The sequence below is a fragment of the Callithrix jacchus genome, chromosome 12 (genome assembly GCF_049354715.1).
Source record: "Callithrix jacchus isolate 240 chromosome 12, calJac240_pri, whole genome shotgun sequence".
Taxonomy (NCBI): Eukaryota; Metazoa; Chordata; class Mammalia; order Primates; family Cebidae; genus Callithrix; species Callithrix jacchus.
Genome location: NC_133513.1, coordinates 46,429,033 through 46,445,220, shown reverse-complemented (window position 1 = coordinate 46,445,220; position 16,188 = coordinate 46,429,033). Strand labels below are relative to the sequence as shown.

The following is a 16,188-nucleotide window of genomic DNA, read 5'->3' as shown; positions in this document are numbered from 1 at the left end:
ATATGGTGCTACCATCTCATCCTTTTGATGGATGTTAAGGACATGAAATTAATAAAAACACTGAATCTCAAAACAGAATAGAGCCTAGGTCCAGGTCTGGAGCCTTCTCCCAGGAACCTCCATGCTCCCTGGATGTATTTATCAGCTGGCTTCCCAGAAAACCCTGAATTCAGGATGTGGAGGTTGGTTGGCATGTGTTTAACAAAATCTTTGCACTTTATGGGCAACTCTTGCCTCCTTCATATGAGGCTCAAACACAGGGCTGACCCAGGAGAGGACTCTGGTATCATAGACTACAGGATTTCCACATACCCATCAGTAACCCCCTTTGAGATCTTAGAGAAGCATCATACCATCTCTTTGTGTCCCATTGCTATAACATGGTCAGTACTGAATTTCTACAGCTTCACATTGTACTGTTATGCACAGATTCCAAGTATCCTTCCAACTGGAGATAATGTATCAGCCCTGATCCTCTTACAGTGGAAATAAAATACAAGTTAAAGCTAAATGGGATTCCCAGGCTGCAGATCTCAGGTTAATGTGAGTAAACCTCTGGCCAAATATGAACTTTCAGTTTTCAGAGTGTATTTAATTGAGAGCTGTGGTTTATTTTGTTACTCGAGCTAAAGTGGGATCTGTACAAATAAAGAATGTGAAAAACCATAGCTGCAGTCTTAAGAATGATCCAGTAAGAAAAGAGAGAAATTGTGTTTATAAAACCACAGGGTTGAGCTACCCTTAGTTTGGATTATCCTTCCATTTCTTGGTCTTTTTTGGCCAGAGTGCCAGGGCCAGTGATATTTTGGAGACAACTATATGAAGCCAGGGGACCAGAAGCATACCCAGTCCTCCTTCCTTCCTTGGGATTGTCATGAGCTCCAAATCCATGTAGAAACTTTGTCCAGAGCTATAAGAAAGGCAATTGCTCATCCTTCCTCCTTTGAATGACAGTTGTAGTTGCCCTTTCTTCCACTTGGTCTATTGTCAGAACCAGGGAGCTAAAGTGTAATGCCATTTCAATTTGTGCTTCTTAAGCTTAGACCAGGTTGTGCTGTTTAGGTGAAAGATTTAAACACCTGAGAATAATCTTAGGCATTAAGTAAAAATAGCTCCCAGCATTTTGTGCTTTAAATGGTAACTCTATGTGTCCAAAGACTATAGTCTTCTATATTTCCTAGCAAATAGAACTGCTGAGATGCTTGAATCTCAGAATTGGAAGTGATTTGGAGGTTAGCTTGTCTGACTTTGTAGAAGAAAAATGTCAATTGCAGAAAATTTCCCTTTTGTAAACTAGCACCACTTCTCCCCACTTTTAGACTCGAAGAAACAAAATCCACACCAAGGAGGTCTTCCTTGTTTGCTCCTTTTCTTTGCCAGAAATCTCAGTACTGTGATAGACGTAGGTAGTGAGGGAAACCTGTCTTCAGTCTGGGATGCCTAAAGTGCCCAGGAAATTTGCTGAACCCATCAACACCCCATTGAAATAGATTTTTTATGCTCATGAGTTTTTCTGCAGCACTCAATCTCGAAGGCCAATCGGGATTCCAGAAGATGAGGCTGAACCATGACAGTCCACCTACAGAGGAGGCAGAGCTCTTTAGTATTCACGTGCCGTGGCCCCTGCTCTCCACAGAGCCCACTGACAGCCATTCCCAGCAGGGCTCAGCGCCGTTTGGAGGCTGCACAGTTTTGTTCTGTAAACAAGGAAGAGTCGTGAGCAAACTACTGCCCAATTCTGAATCCAGCCTCCTTCTCAGGTCGTACACCCTACTCAGCCTGTGACCTAATTACCCCTTCAATCCTGAGGTGCAGCAGCGAGCCTTCCAGGAAGCCAAGCTGAGACCGGAAGAGATAGCTGAAAGGTCGCCGGGAGTTGATCCAGCCCTCCTCTCCTTCCTCCTCGCCTTCTTGCTCTTTTCTCTGTCACCAGTGCATTGAAGACAGTGCAGCGAGAAACTGCTGATCCAGACATCTTTAAAACATGCCCTTGGTAAGTCATCACCATTTGTCGTCACAAGAAGGGAGGACATCAAGCGGAATTGGCCGCCTGCTCCCAGAGCCCAGTCCCCGGAGACTGCAGACAACAGAGGAAAGATGCTCTCCTGCTTGGCAAGGGCAGACAAATGACTGTGGCATTTGTGTGAGATGTGGGGCTGATCCCAGCAGCTGTTCGGGCCCTCAGAGGGCTATTCAGAATGTGCTGGAACCTCCAGTCAAGCTGTTCTCCTGCTGTGGTTGCTGGTTTTTTAAAACGTTACCTGCCTGCTTACTTTATATTCCTATGGCTTTTTAACAATTATGAGGATCCGGTCGGGTGTGGTGGCTCATGCCTGTAATTCCAGCACTTGAGGAAGCTGAGGCAGGTGGATCACCTGAAGTCAGGAGTTCAAGACCTTTCCTATTATCCATCCTTTTCAATATTTTACAAGCATTCCACACCTTCTGGTCCATCTTACAGCACAGGGGTGGGGGCAAGTTTGGGCATTTGTCACACTGACATGGATACAAGACCTGCCTGGCCACTCACTGATTAGATGACCCCTTGAACTTTACTGGCAAGTTCACAGGGTTTCTGTGAGGACTAAAATATATTGAAGCAAATATAGCTGTTCCTAGTGAGTAATCGGCACTCAATGAAGATTAGAGCCCCTCCCCTCTAAAATGGAGGTGAGGACGGTGCCACACGGTGGCCCCTGTGGCTGTTGGCCCCTTCCATGGGACCAGGTGAACATTCCTTCACTCATACTCCCTTGGTGCCACCTCCTTTAAGGCTGAGGCTCAGAGGGATTAAGAACAAAGAGCAATTATAGAAAAGATACTGGATAATCAGTTAATTAACATTTCAGAGATAAGGGAACAGAAATCTCAAATCCCACAGTATAAATGAATGGCAGGCTGGGTCAGAAGGATCCAACTCATAAAAAAGTTCCACTCACAGCCTGAGGAGGCTTCACGCTCCCAGCCTGGCTGGTCTTTGCTTTCTCCTCTTGTCTTGCTAAATCTTTTACCTCCCTCTCTCTCCTCCTCCCTTGCTCCAATACTGTGCTCTCCCTTTTATCTCCCCCTCCCTCCTCCTCCCTTGCTCCAATACTGTGCTCTCCCTTTTCTCTATGGTTCCCGTTCTTACTTTGCTAGTTTTTCCCATATTTCCCAATTTTCCTCCCCTGGATTAACTGAACAGGTTAGGGTTTGCATTCTGTATTTTAACATTATGGGAATGGAGGCTTTGATTTTTATATCCCAAATATTTTATCAAGGTTTTTATTTTAAAAGGTGTACATATCATGAAAGAAGTATTTTATCTGAGTCAGGGGAAAGACACAGAAGGAAAGCCTCCCTTAGTGTTGATTCTGGATATCTTGAGCCTGTCAATTTGCTCTGTGAGTCTGCTTTCCAGATATGTCAATAAGACTGTGTAGCCCTCAAGAGTTTTCTTGGGATTCTCCAAAGAACTAACCCAAGGAACACAGAGAGGATTATCAGCCTCTCAGATCCACTCAATTCCTGGAAGATTCTGCTACAACTACTGTCTCAGGTTCAAAGGCTTTAGTCAGGGTAACAGGCATCCCCTCTGAGCTAGCAGCCCAATGGTACAAGGCGGGGGACCTGGGGGATTGTCAGTGGTAGAAATCCAGGAAGAGGGGTCACAACAGCCCCAGCAAACTAATGTACTTTCCTTTCTGGCTTGAGCCCCAGTGGGCAGTGAAAGAAGTGTACGGCTGTATTAGTCTGTTCTCATGCTGCTAATAAAGACCCATATCCAAGACTGATTAATTTATAAAGGAAAGAGATTTAATTGACTCACAGTTCCACATGGCTGAGGAGGCCTCATAATCATGGTGGAAGGCAAGGATGAACAAAGTCACATCTTACATGGTGGCAGGCAAGAGAGAGTGCTTATGCAGGGGAACTCCCATTTATAAAATCATCAGATTTCATGAGACTTATTCACTATCATGAGAACAGGATGGGAAAGACCTGACCCCATGATTTGATTACCTCCCACTGGGTCCCTCCCACAACATGGAATTATGGGAGCTGCATTCAAGATGAGATTTGGGTGGGGACACAGCCAAACCATATCAACAGCCAACAGTCACTTCTGTTGACAAATGGGCTGTGGTCCTCTACTCAGATGAAGATTAAGAGTATAATGGGTGGTGAAATCCACAAATGCCTGGACCTCAGACAGCAGGGCCAATACAGGTTGGCAGTGCCATTTGTGAAAGGAGCGACTGCAATGAGCAGAGTTTAGATTGCCACAAAAAAAGTACATTTTTATGAGAACAGTAACTCCTTGATCTTCAACTTTTCCTGAAATGTCAGTCCAAATTCACGTTGGATTGAATACTATTTCTTGGTTACAAAGACAGAGAGACATGCCATCCTAGACATTTAGAAAAGGAGAAGCAAACTTTTGCATGGGTGTATAAATGTTCAGATGCCAATCATTAAGAACTATCATGCTATTAGAACTACCAGGCTATTAGAACCACTGGCCTTTCCAAAGAACCCAGCTGCAAAGAGCTGCAGTTCACAAGAGCAGCACTGCCTAGCTGAGTGCTCACACTCCAGCTGCTGTGGTCTGGCCTTGTCCTTGGACCTACCAGCTTTGATGACAGGGCAACCCAGACTTGCTCTCCTTGGATCTTATACCACTTAATGACAATCCCCCAGAATCCAGATTGGCCCATCCCTAACCTGACTCAAGCTACACAATCAGGCTTAGGTATACTGTGCCTCTCACTCTCTCCAATGACTAGAAGGCCCTGGTCTGGCAGCGTTCTCCTGCTTAGTACTGTTAGTAGTGGTCATTTTGGGACTCATGACTAAGAAAGGACAGTAACAGAAAGCACTCAGAGCTCTTCTCCAGAAGAAGGAGGTAATTAACTGTCAGCCACAGCCCAGGCAATTGAGCATGAACACTGAAGTTTTCACAGCTTGAAAACTACAACAAAGGGAAGGAGAAGCCACGGGGTGGCCAGGAGACTCTTGTAGATTGCACCAGGTAGAAAAATAGGAGATGCCACCAATAGGGCAGACATGCCATGGAGATGGACATGGAGTGGAGGGGACAGAGACAGAACAGTATCTGTAAAACACCACATACTCTTAGGACTAGAGTATGGTCATCCATGGCAGCAGTTCGGTTCTGGGCAGAGCCCCGGAGACTTGCAAGACAGTTGGCTCTGATGGAATCTAAGACATCTAATTTAAGTTATCTGCATTTAAAACAACCTTAAAATTTAGTGAATTAAAGCACAGTGCGTTTTTATTTTTATTTCCTATTATTCTGTGGGTTGGCTGTGACTCAGCTGGATGGTTCTCCTCCAGGGTCTCTCCTGAGCCCGCAGTCAGGTTGGGGGCCTGGATGCACCTTCCAGGATACCCTCTCCCACATGTCTGGCTGGAAGGCTGGGGTGTTTCTCCCTCCCCGTGTGGTCTTTCCACATGGGCTTCTTTCCATGGTAGCTGGACCCTAAGAATGACAGTCCAAGAGATCAAGTTCCCACTGATTGATTGTGCCACACATGTTAATGCTCTATTGACCAAAGCAGTGAAATGGCCAAGCCCAGATTCACGAAAGCATACATACTGGGAGGTGAGGTGCATGGGAGCTGCAAATAAGCAGATGACCATATCTGCACTCAGTCAATTGTTTTGGTGCTGCCAATATTTTATCTTATTTTGTTCTCTTCCATTCTCCATTAATATTTTATATAGTTTTTGTGAAATTCCCTCCTTTTCTCAGCTGAGCCAAATGAAAAACAGATATTTCCCCCTTCACTTGAAGATTTTTAAATGAAAGCAGTGCCCCTTACCCTGCTCTCCTACTTACACACACACACACACACACACACACACACGAGACACACACCCATCATGATGGTGGCCATGGGAATCAGTTGGACAAACACCCAAAGAAAGCTGACCCCTGGGAAAGCTGTCATTACCATGCTCAGCTGTCCTTACCTGAGAGTCTTTTTTCCAAACACTCTCAGCAAAAACTTTCCAGTGCCCTGAGTTTGGTTCTTCTTTTAAGGGAAGCTTCTTCCTCACATGATAAACATTGTTATGTCACTGGTTACCACAAGCTCTATCATGACTCAAGGACTTTCAGACAGTAGCCTGAGCCCAGTTACTGAATGGTATCAGATGTTCCATCTTAACATCATCAGATCTCTAAAAAGATATTCACCTGAAAGTTGACTGAAGCCTCTCTACTGTCATGGGACCAATTCCTTCATGGTACCCACAGCACAGTGACCTGCCACAGTCTCTGACAACTTGAACTAAGAAATAACTCAATCCCTTATTAATGGAAAACTTGATTGAAATGGAAATTGTATGTACTTCTCCACTTAATCACCGAACAATGCTGGAAGAGTTCTGCAAGCATTTTGGCTGCATTTACCACCTTCTATTTCTTTTGTGAGTAGGGAAAATTCATGCAAAGCAAAAATACATTTAAATGAAATAAGGATTGGGGCAGGCTCAGCCAAACAGAAAATTTGCAATCTAAATAACAAAGAATTCCAAGACCTGAATCTGGCAGCAATCTAACTAACTCCATTTTCAGATATATAGTTAATAAAGAATACATTGGATCACACTGCATGCTCTTACTTTTGAGTTTCATAAGTTACTAAGATCCTCAGCACTGCTCATTTTGATGCTCACTAGGTAAGGAAAATGGGTGCTGTCCTAACCCAAAAGGTTGGTCAGTACCAAGGAAAGATCACTTACAGTCAAAATTGTTTTGCTGATCCCCTGAGCAAGCACCATGTTGGAGAGCAATAAAACAACTCTCAGCAATTCCAAACCAGTCAGCTTCTCTTCCAGCTTTGGAAGAGATGGCTGTTTCTTCCATTGCACTTGAAGGTAAAACACTTGCCTTGCCTGTAAGGATCAGTGGTGCAAAAACTGTGTATTTAAATGCTAGCATCACACTCGGTGCAGTGAGAGGCTTCCTGCATGAGAAGCCATCAGAAGATGAGCCAATTCCTGTTTCCAATCTCACTCCGGATCTAAAACACACCATCACTGAATGGAGTGTTGGCCTTTATTGGCTGCTCTATTCATGTGATTTTCTTTCTTTCTCCCTCCTCCTGACCTCTCTCTGACAGACACAAGGAGTTGTCAACACTCTCTTACAAGTTTTAGGAGACAGTATAATAAATGGTTAAAACCAGACATCTGACTACATGGGTTCAAACCTGGCTCCTCTACTTCTTAGACTGTGACCATTACAAGCCACTTATCTCTGTGCTTAATGTTCTCATCTGATAAACAGGAATAGTAAGGTTCCCTCATGGGGTTGTGAATGAAGCATTTAATGCTGGATCACAGTACACCATCAATAATGCTATCACTGCTAGTAGTGGTACAACAGTAATAGCAGTACTGTTGTTTTTGTTATTACCGCAACAACTCAAATTTTAATATCCAATTTAAGTTCAGCCGGGCCACAGTCCCAAACCCAGGGCTGTCCACAGGCAGGAGAAATGTAAGAGTCCCTCCAGGCCTCAACACAAAGTCCACGTTGCTGCATATCCCCTTCTGACCTTAGTATCTCAAACAGCCATTTTAAAATAGTGCATCCCATGATGGGACTTGCCACTCCATAGTCAGTCCTGTGAATTTCACTGTCCAATCCCTTGCTGCCAGGCTTTCTGCCCAGGACCCCAGCCATCACTTCTTACTGGATGGCAGCCTTTGATTCCCTCTTATTAGGTCACAGAATCTCCTTCTAAAGAGATTCAGCTCTTCTATTCACTCCCTCTATTCTGCTTCTCATATTACCAACCAAACTCCTGGCTGCTCAGGATCACCCATGATCACCCACTGTTGGCCCTGCATGGACCTGGCTCCTGATATCCCCAGCCCCACAGAATGACAGTAAATAGATAACAGTTGCTGAGCACATACCAGGCATTGTTCTATGAACTTAATGCAAAATAACTCATGTTCTCCTCACATCAACTTTAGGAAGTAGGTACTATTATTAGTTCATTTTCACTTACAAGGTAACTGAAGCACAGAGAGGTTCAGCATTTTTCCTGAGAAAACACAGCTACTTAATAGTGTATCCAGAATCAACCCTAGAACTGTGGCTATAACCCATCCTACAGTATATAGGAAAAGCCTCCTAAAACACCGTGTGTGCGTGCATGTGTGTGTGTGTCCATGATATAAGAAAAAATGCTTGGGTCAGGTGCAGTGGCTCACTCCTGTAATCCCAGCACTTTGGGAGGCTGAGGCGGGCTGATCACCTGAGGTTGGGAGTTCGAGACCAGCCTGACAAACACGGCGAAACCCCGTCACTACTAAAAATACAAAAATTAGCTGGGTGTCGTGGCATGTGCCTATAGTCTCAGCTACTAGGGAGGCTGAGGCAGAAAAATCACTTGAACCCGGGAGGCAGAGGTTGCAGTGAGCCAATATCACACCACTGAAGGTGTGAAGGCCTGAAGATGGACTTTCCAGGATGGGATCACCTCCTGCTGTCATTCCCATCAATTTTTTGCCCCACCTGAAGAGAAACCTGGGACTTACTTTGAGGTGTAGCCAATAGCCCTCATCCACTGTTTCTCTCCTTCTATAGAGCTTACATAGCATTCACGTGACCATAAGCCCATCCCTCAAATGTTGGCCTTACACTTGCTGCTGTGGTTGAACCCCAAGCTTTAGTCTGGGATGGGGGTAACTGTCTTGTTACTATCCAGCAAGCACCGGGTAATTCCCTAGGATTTCAAGAGGCAAATGTGCAATCTGCCAAGTGTTATGAGCTCCTTGAAGACACCAGGTCATTAAGTACCAGCCTTTCCAATTTCTGGGTTCTTTAGAATTGAGCAACGTCCTTTTCACATACAAAGAACATCAAAAATTATAACTCCTTATTAAATGCTGAGCCCATTTACAGAGACTTCAGCAAGAGACACAGCTCATTCAATTTTTGCTTCATCAGGCAGTTTGGAAAGCACTTTCTATGAATTCTCAAAAGGCACATTTTAAGTATACCTTAACACTTCATGTGATTAGAACTCAGTTTAAATTCTAACTAAAATATGCAAAGAGCCAAAGCGTGCCTTTAAGATGAGATACAATATTACTATCATTTTCTCAACTGTACCAGTTACTCCATGCTGGGAAGAATCTAATCCAAAATCAATCCTCATCATGCAGGAATCATCAAGCAAACTGACATAAAAACTGTCATTAGGAGGATAAATAATTTTGGAGAACAAAAACTTCATTGAAGTTGTGCAGCTTCTCTGGGGAAAAGGTAAACGTCGGTTTCCGGTTGACTAGGTCTGCCTGGAATCACCCACGGTTTGGACAAAGATGCCAAGCGCTCTCTCAGCTCAGTGAACATTCATAACAACAGTAACAAAACATTATAATTAGAAAACTCTTTACAAAGTGTGTGTAATCACATCCGATCCTACAGCAACGCTATGACATCAGTATCACTATCCCCATTTTAGAGCTCAGAGAACAAAGTGAGAGGTCATGAGACTTGCCCAATATTACACAGCAAATTTGTTCATTCATTTAATAAATATTTATTGAGCAATCACTGTGTCCCAGCATCGAGATACATACTGGGATATGAGAGAAGGAGACATTTTCCCTGTCTGAATAATATTTGGAGACAAAAAGCTGTGGGGTTTCTTCCTGCTATCTGTCCTCTTTCCCTGACCTTCTCCTTTCTCCTTTAAGCAAGGCTTTTCGCCAGCTCTGAGCCCACAGCCCCAAGGGTAACATTTGACAGGGAGAAACAAAAGTAGCTCATATGGCTTCTGGCTCTAATGTTCCAGAAGCCTAAATTCTTAGCAAAACCTTGAACATAAAAAAAAAAAAGATTGTGTCTTAAAGAAACTTAAAGAAAGAATTTTTCACAGACTAGACCAAGGTTCCCCCAGTACTCAGAGGAAAGGAGAAGAGAACAAGAGGAAGACAAGATCTGGGGGTCCTGGGAGAAGAGGGGGCCTGTGCCTCCTTCGCAACAGTGCCACCAGGGAGGAGGATGCCCTAAAGGGGAAACAGCAGTCTGTTTGTCTAAGCTTCCTGGAGCCAAGCCTCATCTGTGTAGTTAGGAGTAGCAGAGAGTCAAGTCATTTGTTAGGACCACAAACACAAGGACAAAGGATGGCTCCACAACTGACCTGTTTGGACTGATGACCCTGTCTCATCGGACCCTGGAACTAGGGGACATGTCTGAGATTGTGGACTCCAAATAGAAATAAAAAGTTGAATATAGAGAAAAAAGAGATACTTTAGTTCTCTTAGATACCTCTGTTTATGGTCTAAAAATCATACCTACAACTCAGATAATGAAAATTAGTGGAGAAGGAAGCCTCATTTATAGAAAGGTAGCATAATTTCCCAGTCCGTTGACCTTCTTCAAATAACTAAAGCTGGACACAGTGGCTTATACCTGTAGTTTCAGCTACTCAGGAGGCTGAGGTAGGAGAATTGCTTGAGCTTGGGAATTTGAAACCAGGCTGGGCAACAGAGTGAAAGCCATTTGTAGAAAAATAAAATAATACTAAAATATTACCTGATGCCCCTGAGGAGCGCACAGAATTTGCAAGGGAGCTGAAATTTGGAAGAAGGGGTTGGTAGCAGGTGAGTCCCCCCTCTTTGTGGCTTTGGTCCACAGGGCCGCTGTGGTCATGACATGACATGGAGTGGCTTCTGAAAGGAAACTTGTCATCTCGCTGGCCAGAGGAAAGACGAGGCAGGGCATCCATGGCCACAGAAAAGTAAGGGAACATTCCAGAGAGAAGAAAGCCAAAGATGGTGCCCAGTGTCACATGCAACTCTGCCCAGTCACTGGCCAGCTTCTGAGTCACAAATATGAGGGCAGGCTGCAAACATCACAGCTTTAAGAACTGGGGGGTGCTGGAAACTGGGCTGAGATTTGGGCCACAGCCCAGCTACTATAACCATGCTCAATGAAATAAGGGAAAATATGCTCACAATGAAAGAAATCTTAGCAGAAGAGTAGAAAACATAAAAAAGAACTAAACAGAAACATTAGAACTGAAGAAGACAATATCTGAAAATTATAAATCCACTGGATGGGCTTAATATCAGAATGAATATGACAAAGGTCAGTGACTTTGAAAACCAAAAGAAATAATTATCCAATTTGAAGAACAGAGGGAAGAAAGTTTGGAAAAAAAAAAAGAGTCAAAACAGCCTAGGAAACAATGGAACAATTTCAAACAGTCTAACATACCTCCAGAAAGTGAAGATAAAGGGAAGGGAGAGAAAAATATTTAAGAAACAGTGATTGACATCACTTCCAACTAGCAGTTCCCTATTCTTTTGCTTTATGGAGAGAGACCTGGGATTCAGACTTGCTTTGAAGGTTGGCTATTATTCCCCACAAATTTGATGAAAAACATAAATTTAAAGATTCCAGATGCTCAGCAGACACCAAACCACATATATACAAAGAAAACTAAAAGTATACTTAGGCACATCACTGCTTAAAAAAAAAAAGAGAGAGAGAGGAGACATTAAAAATAAGTCTTGACAGCAGCAAGAAAAACACAACATATCACATAAAGAGTTTGAAAAAAAAAAAAGAACTCAAATGCCAGCAAATGCATCAGAAATCATGGAGAGGCCGGGCACAGTGTCTCACACCTATAATCCCAGCACCTGCGGAGGCCAAGACAGGCAGATTGCTTGAGACCAGGAGTTCAAGACCAGTCTGGCCAACACGGTGAAACCCCATCTCTACTGAAAACACAAAAATTCACCGGGCATGGTGTCATGTGCTTGTAATCCCAGCTACTCGGGAGGCTGAGGTACAAGAATCATTTGAACTTGGGAGGCAGCTGTTGCAGCCAGATGAGATGGCGCCACTGCACTCCAGCCTGGGCAACAGAACAAGACATTGTCTCAAAAAAAAGAAAAAAAGGAAAGAAAAGAAAAGAAATAATGGAGGCTAGAAGACCGTATCAACCCACAGCTCTACATCCAGTGAAAATACCCCTGTAGAATGAAAGTGGCAAGAAGATGGGTATGGATAGCATGAGACTAAGAGAATCTGAAAAACATACCTACACTATAAGAAATGCTGGCTGGGCCTGTTGTCTGTGTGTGGTGCTGAGGGGCCCCGGGGGCAGTGGGGACTCCCGGTGGGGGCTGCGGTGGGGCAGAAGGACCTGAACATGGTGCTGAGGGGCCACCCTGCAGGAAGATGAATAAGGGCTGACTGGAGCTGGAGAGCGACCAGGGCCTCTTCACCCTGCTGGTGGAAGATTTCGGTGTCAAAGGGGTACAAGTGGAGGAGATCTATGACCTTCAGAGCAAATGCCAGGGCCCTGTATATGGATTTATCTTCCTGTTCAAATGGATAGAAGAGCACCAGTCACGGGGAAAGGTCTCTACCTTCATGGATGATACATCCATGATTGATGACAATATTGTGAATAACATGTTCTTTGCCCACCAGCTGATACCCAACTCTTGTGCCACTCATGCCTTGCTGAGTGTGCTCCTGAACTGCAGCAACACGGACCTGGGACCTACCCTGAGTCACATGAAGAACTTCACCAAAAGCTTCAGCCATGAGAGCAAGGGATATGCTATTGGCAATGCCCCAGAGTTGGCCAAGGCACATAATAGCCATGCCAGACCCAAGCTGCACCACCTCCCTGAAAAGCAGAATGGCCTTAGTGCAATGCGGACTATGGAGGCGTTCCACTTCATCAGCTATGTGCCTATCACAGGCCGGCTCTTGGAGCCAGATGGGCTGAAGGTCTACCCCATTGACCATGGGCCTTGGGGAGAGGATGAGGAATGGACAGACAAGGCCTGGAGGGTTATTATGGAGCATATAGGCCTCGCCAATGCAGGGGAGCCTTACCACAACATCCGCTTCAGCCTGATGGCAGTGGTGCCCGACCACAGGATCAAGTATGAGGCCAGGCTGCACGTGCTGAAAGTGAACCGTCAGACAGTACTAGAGGCCCTGCAGCAGCTGATAAGAGTAACACAGCCAGAGCTGATTCAGACCCACAAGTCTCAAGAGTCACAGCTGCCTGAGGCATCCAAGCCAGTCAGCAACCAGTCCCCGCAGGTGAAGGAGGCACACAGGGCCCCTGCAGCCTCTGAGGGCACCCACACAGATGATGCAGAGAGGCGGCTGGTTCATGCACACAAGCCCCAACCCACAGCCCTCCCAGGCAGCAACCTCAATGGGGTTCCCCCCAACCCCACTCCCATTGTCCAGTGGCTGCTGGCCTTTCTAGACAATCACAACTATGCCAAATCCCCAATGCAGGAGGAGGAAGACCTGGCGGTAGCCAAGTTCCAGTCCGCCCAGCCCAGCAGTACTCAGATGACGAGGATGACTATGAGGGTGATGGGGAGGATGACATGCAGAACACCAGCTCTGCCATTAGGTATAAGTGGAAGGGAACAGGGAAGCCAGGGGCATTGAGCGGTTCTGCTGATGGGCAGCTGTCAGTGTTACAGCCCAACACCATCAACGTCTTGGCTGAGAAGTTCAAGGAGTCCCAGAAGGACCTCTCAATTCCTCTGTCCATCAAGACTAGCAGCGGGGCTCTGAGTCTGGCAGTGGCTGTGCCCACACACTCAGAGCCCTGCTCACCCCCAGCATGGGCACCCCCATGCTGCCTCCTGAGCACTAAGGGGCTGATCTGCCCTGTGCCAGGCCTCAGGGCACAATGCAGGGAATATGACCAGGTTCCTCCCATTCTCAGGGCCTGGGCTCTCTGGCTGGGACTATTCAGTAATACTGGGAAAGGGGGAAGAACCCTGGTGAGGGCTATGCTTCAAGCATGAGGCCAGGCTGCACATGCTGAAAGTGAACCATCAGACAGTACTAGAGCTCTGCAGCAGGAATACCTGGAACCCTGGTGGGTGCCCAGCCTGCTGGGATCCCATGGCCTGAGCAGAGCATGTGGGAACTGTTCAGCACCCTGTGAACTGTCTTCCTTGTTCTAGCTAGGATGCTCGAGATTGCTCTCCACAGCAAGGTTCTGGGGCTTTTTGCCTTCAGTGTTGTGGCCCTACCTATGGGCCTAACTTGGGCTCTGGGTCTCTGGAGCTTGGAGCTCAGAGGAGCCTCTGCCCAGCCCCTCAGTATTACCATGTCTCCTTCCTCTGACAGGTAGCAGAGACAGGGCTGCTTGTAGGAAGCTGGCACCACTCAGCTCTCCCTGCTACTCCAGCTTCTTCAGCCTCTGCAAGGCACTCAGGGTGGGGGGCAGCAGGCTAGGCAACATTGTAAAACCCTGTCTCTACCAAAAAATAAAAAATAAAATTAGCCAGGCATGATGTCATGGGCCTGTAGTCCCAGCTACTCTGGAGACTGAGGCACAAAAATCACCTGAACCCAGAAGGTGGAGATTGTAGCGAGCTGGTGAGCTGATATGGCAACTCTACTAGTTATCTGATCACAGAAAATTTAATAGAAAATGTGTTAAAGGGATAAAGGTAGACTTTAAGGAATGGCAAACACAGAAAGCAGCTTGAGCACCCTTAATTCAAAAACTCAAAATTCAAAAGGTTTCAAAATCCAAAAATTTTTGAGCATCAACCTAATGCCAAAAGTGGAAAATTCCAAACATGATTTCATGTAATGAATTGTAGTCAAAGCTTTGTTTCATGCAAATAATATTAAAAATACCATAGGAGGAGATGGCTGGCAAGTTGGTCAAATATGAACAGCTCCGATCTGCAGCTCCTAACAGGATAAATGCAGAAGGTGGATGATTACTGCATTTCCGACGGAGGTACCTGGCTCATCTCATTGGAACTGGTTAGATGGTATGTGTAGCCCATGGAGGGTGAGCCAAAGCGGGGTGGGGGTGTCACCTCACCCAGGAAGTGCAAGGGATCAAGGAACTTCCTCCCCTAGCCAAGGAAAGCCATGAGGGACTTTGCTGTGAGGAACAGTGCATTCCAGCCCAGGTACTACACTTTTCCCATGGTCTTCACTACCAACAGACCAGGAGATTCCCTCAGGTTTCTACACCACCAGGGCCCTGGGTTTCAAGCACAAACCTGGGTGGCCATTTGGGCAGACACTGAGCTAGCTGCAGGAGGTTTTTTTTTCATCCCCCAGTGGAGCCTGGAATGCCAGCAAGACAGATCTGTTCACTCCCCTAGAAAGGGGGCTGAAGCCAGGGAGCCAAGCGGTCTAACTCAGCAGATTCCACCCCTATGGAGCCCAGCAAGCTAAGATCCACTGGCTTGAAATTCTCCATGCCAGCATAGCAGTCTGAAGTGGACCTAAGATGTTCAAGCTTGGTGGGGGGAGGGGTGTTCACCATTACTTGGGCTTGAGTAGGCAGTTTTCCCTTCAGAGTGTAAGCAAAGATCCCTGGAAGTTCAAACTGGATGGAACCCACCATCGCTTGGCAAAGCCACTGTAGACAGACTGTCTCTCTAGATTCCTCCTCTCTGAGCAGGGCATCTCTGAAAGAAAGTCAGTAACTTCAGTCAAGGTTTTATAGATAAAACGCTCATCTCCCTGGGACAGAGCACCTGGAGGAAGGGGCAGCTGTGGGCACAGCTTCAGCAGACTTAAACATTCCTGTCTGCCAGCTCTAAAGAGAGCAGCAGATCTCCCAGCACAGTGCTCAAGCTCTGCTAAGTGACAGACTGCCTCCTCAAGTGGGTCCCTGACCCATGTGCCTCCTGATGGAGAGACACCTCCCAGCAGAAGTCGACAGACACCTCATACAGGAGAGCTCCAGATGGCATCTGGTGGGTGCCCCTCTGGGCTGAACCTTCAGAGGAAGGAACAGGAACTATCTTTGCTGTTCTGCAGCCCTCACTGGTGATACCCAGGCAAACAGGGTCTGGAGTGGACCTCAAGCAAACTCCAGTAGACCTGCAGCAGAGGGGCCTGACTGTTAGAAGGAAAATTAACAAACAGAAAAAAATAGCATCAACATCAACAAAAAGTACATCCACAAAGAAACCCCATACAAAGGTCACCAATATCAAAGACAAAAAGTAGATAAATCCATGAAAATAAGGAAAAACCAGCACAAAAGAGCTGCAAATTCCAAACATCAGAATGCCTCTTCTCCTCCAAAGGATCATAACTCCCCGCCAGCAAGAGAATAAAACTGGATAGAGAATGAGTCTGACAAATTGACAGAAGTAGGCTTCAGAAGGGGGGTTATA

General features: G+C 45.8%; 1 long non-coding RNA gene and 1 pseudogene across 4 annotated transcripts in view; one reads left to right on the top strand and one right to left on the bottom strand.

The window, feature by feature from the left end:
• The window catches only part of LOC144578654 (uncharacterized), a 172,644-nt gene that overhangs the window by 28,761 nt on the left and 127,695 nt on the right, over positions 1–16,188 (bottom strand). The window lies entirely within an intron of this gene.
• On the top strand, positions 12,213–13,833 carry LOC100388496 (ubiquitin carboxyl-terminal hydrolase BAP1 pseudogene; annotated as a pseudogene).